This window comes from Papaver somniferum, chromosome 6 (genome assembly GCF_003573695.1).
Source record: "Papaver somniferum cultivar HN1 chromosome 6, ASM357369v1, whole genome shotgun sequence".
Lineage (NCBI taxonomy): Eukaryota > Viridiplantae > Streptophyta > Magnoliopsida > Ranunculales > Papaveraceae > Papaver > Papaver somniferum.
The window spans coordinates 138,728,252-138,732,395 of record NC_039363.1 but is presented as its reverse complement, the minus strand read 5'-3'; positions in this window follow the sequence as shown (position 1 = coordinate 138,732,395).

The window sequence follows — 4,144 nt, the reverse complement described above, 5'->3', positions numbered from 1 at the left end:
AAAACAACTTCAGAAACTAAAGAAAAATGCGACTGGGGACTGCTCATCGAAATCCATCCCGACGACCATCAAAGACTCATGAGATAACTCCAGAGACGCGGCTGAAACATTTTCTTGAAGAAACAGAGGGAGCCTGATAAAAAACATAACTCTCTCATTCCTACCACTTCACTATCCAGGATATTTCATCATGTGATATTCTGATCACCCCAGCGTCACATCCAGAAGAGTACGATAAGCTTATATCAAATCCCGTGGACGTGGATTCAAGGCGATGCAATGAAAGTAGGCTACACATGGGGACTACCAACATGGGACGCTTTCACTCCCCTCAACTAGGTTACTTCTAGTTTCAACATCATCACTGTCGAAGTTTTACGAGCCGCGGGAATTTCTCAACATGAAATCGTACATGTGCACCGAAGACTCCAAATGCACGCCACAAAGATACATTCACATATTCGGCCAAGCCATCGGATCTAACAGAAGCATAACTGGGGACTGATCACCACATCCCATTTCACGCGATAGTCCAAGATTCGGAAGATGGATCTAAGGATGCCACTTGGAACCAAGTCCTTGAAGACTTGATGGTAGCACATCGCCAACGAAACGTCTCCCAAATCATCTATTTTATCCAGTGTCTCCGGAAGACTTTAACCAATAGAAGCATCAACAACATATTGTCATCGCGATCAGAGGGTCCAGGCACTGAACAACCTAAAATCAAGGATGGACAAAAAACGCAACCACATCCATCCGTTCCAAAAATGCAATAGAGTTTGATAAATTTTGAAATCCACTGGAGAGACACTGCAGACGAAAGCACGGATCCGGACGAGTAACAGAAAACAGAAGAATGTCAATATCTCTTTTCATGCGGACGGATTTTCTAAAGTCTGAACAAAATAAAGATTCCTTCTTTCTCCATGAAACAAATGACTGGGCACGACTATGCCACCTCGGGCCCACAACATCCCTCCTGAGTTCTTCCTGAATTTTACTGTCGAGCTGTTTTCACCTCTCGAACGAGCTCAAAACCTAAATATTCCCTCGTAGAGGAGATATGAAATTCTTTTCCGTTCAGAATGGAGGGGCAGACCGTCAAAATACGAGTTCGTACTAGAATTCTACAGCGATTCTAGTAAGGGGCGCTAATTAAGGTTGTAGCATGCTAAAATCTGAAGCAAGTTGTTACCTTCCCGAAGCCAGTCGTCACCTTCCCAGGGAACTGAAGCAAGTTGTTATCTTCCTGAAGCCAGTCGTCACCTTCCCAGGGAACTGAAGCGAGTTGTTACCTTCCCGAAGCCTGTCGTCACCTTCCCAGGGAACTGAAGCAAGTTGTTATCTTCCCGAAGCCAGTCGTCACCTTCCCGGGGAACTGAAGAAAGTTGTTATCATCCCAAAGCAAGTCATCATCTTCCCACGGAACTAAAGCAAGCTGCCATCATTCCACGAGCCCACAATTCTTCCTGAATTTAACTGCCGAGCTGTTTTCACCTCCCAAACGAGCTCAAAACCTAAATATTCCCGTAATGGGAGATAGGAAATTCTTTTCCGTTTAGAATGGAGGGGAGGACCATCAAAATACTAGTTTGTACGAGAATTCTACAGCGATTCTAGAAAAGGGCGCTAATTAGGGTTTCGACATGCCAAACCCTAATTCAGAAAAATTTGCCATCATCCCATGAAACTGAAGCCGGTCATCATCCTTCCACGGAACTTAAGCTAGTCGTCATCCTTCCAAGGAACTCAAGCTAGCTCCACTCCAAGCCGAGCAACGCAAGCATCTCCATTTCAAGACGACCAATGCTGACGGCTCCCATTCCAAGCCGACCAACGCCTGCGGCTCCCATTCCAAGACGACCAATGCCTGCGGCTCCCATTCCAAGCCGACCAACGCCAGCGGCTATGCTCAAGCCGCACCAACACCGACAACTCGCTAATCCAGCACCTCCGCGTTCCCTAGCCTAGCCAAGATGACGCGTGACCAAGCCAAGCCGACAGTCTGCATCTCAACCAGCAACAGCCTCTACCATTTCAAGGTCTAGCCAGCAACACCACGAGTAGAATTTACGCAAGGCAACCAACACAAGAATCACGAATTCTCCTTACCTCTCGAAAAAGGTTATTCAGGTCTTCCTGACCATCTTTTCATGACTTTCCATTTCGATTTTGTCCTGGACTGTCACCATCTTATGCTTACGTCGAAACAATACACCTGTTCCGAGCTAAGCAGGGGACTTAATGTTCATGGTGGTTTTTAGCTTAGGGTTAAAATCGTAAAACCTTACATCTGACATGACGTCACTACAACCACTAGCGCATTTATTGAATCATTCAACATACCTACGTAAGAATTACCAGGGTACCTTTTTTTTATATACATGTGTCATGTTCCACGGAAGAACCCTTAGTATTGACTGACATCATCTTCGTACATACCAAACCTAATTCTCATGCTACCGCGCCAAGGCATGCCAACCACACCACTGTGCCAATGGAAAACCATGCCAGCCACATCTCCGTGCCACCGCATTCCAACCATGCCAGCCAAATCTCCGCGCCAAGGCATGCCAACCATGCCAGCCGCACCACTGTACCAATGGCAAACCATGCCAGCCACATCTCCGCGCCAAGGCATGCTAACCATGCCAGTTGCACTACTGTGCAAATGGTAAACCATGCCAGCCACATCTCTGCGCCAAGGCATGCCAACCATGCCAGCCGCACCACTGTGCCAATAGCAAACCATGCCAGCCACATCTCCGCGCCAAGGCATGCCAACCATGCCAGACGCACCACTATGCCAATGGCAAACCATGCCAGCCACATCTCCGCACCAAGGCATGCCAACCATGCCAGCCACACCACTGTGCCAATGACAAACCATGCCATCCACGTCTACCGCGCCAAGGCATGCCAACCATGCTAGCCGCACCATGCGCCAATGGCATGCCAAACCCTTGGCCCCACCATGCCAAGCCAGCCGCACCTTGCCTTGGCCCCAACCATGCTAGCCGCACCATGCGCCAATGGTATACCAAACCCTTGGCCCCACCAAGCCAAGCCAACCGCGCCTTGCCTTGTCCCCAACCATGCTAGCCGCACCATGCTCCAATGACATGCCAAACCGTTGGCACCACCATGCCAAGCCAACCGCACCTTGCCTTGGCCCCAACCATGCTAGACGCACCATGCATCAATGGCATGCCAAACACTTGGACCCACCATGTCAAGCCAACCGCGCCTTGCCTTAGCCCAACCATGCTATCCGCACCATGCGCCAATGTCATGCCAAACCCTTGGCCCCACCATGCCAAGCCAACCGCACCTTGCCTTGGCCCCACCATGCCAACACGTCCATGCCAAACCCTTGGCCCCACTATGCCAAGCCATCTGTGCCATTGGCCTTGGCCCCACCATGCCGTCCTTCCCTATGCGGTTACCAAAACGAAGGCGTGCGACGATCAACGGTCACCCTTCCATCCTAGTTGCAAATCCTATCCGCCCAAAGTCGCCAAACAACGCATGGTAACCTTTGGCCCAAAACCCTAGTTTTGGCCACGCCAAACTGCTTCAAGGCATGCCATGCCACATGTGCCAATGGCATGCCAACCACCTTGTCGTGTCATACCATGCTGACCTTTCCCATGCGGCTACCAAAACGAAGGCGTGCGACGATCAACGGCCACCCTTCCATCCTGGATGCAAATCCTAGCCGTCCAAGGTCGCCAAACAACTCAAGGTAATCTTTGGCCCGAAACCTTAGTTTTGGCCACGCCAAACCGCGCCAAGGCATGCCATGCAACATGTGCCAATGACATGCCAACCACCTTGTCGCGCCATACCATGTAGGCCTTCCCCATGCGGCTACCAAAACGAAAGCGTGCGACGATCAATGACCACCCTTCTATCCTAGATGTAAATCCTAGCCGTCCAAGGTCGCCAAACAACGCATGGTAAACTTTGGCCCAAAACCCTAGTTTCGGCCACGCCAAACCGCGCCAAGGCATGCCATGCCACATGTGCCAATGGCATGCCAACCACCTTGTCGCGCCATACCATGCCGGCCTTCCCTATGCAGCTACCAAAACGAAGGCCTGCAACAATCAACGACCACTTTTTCATCTAAGATGCAGAT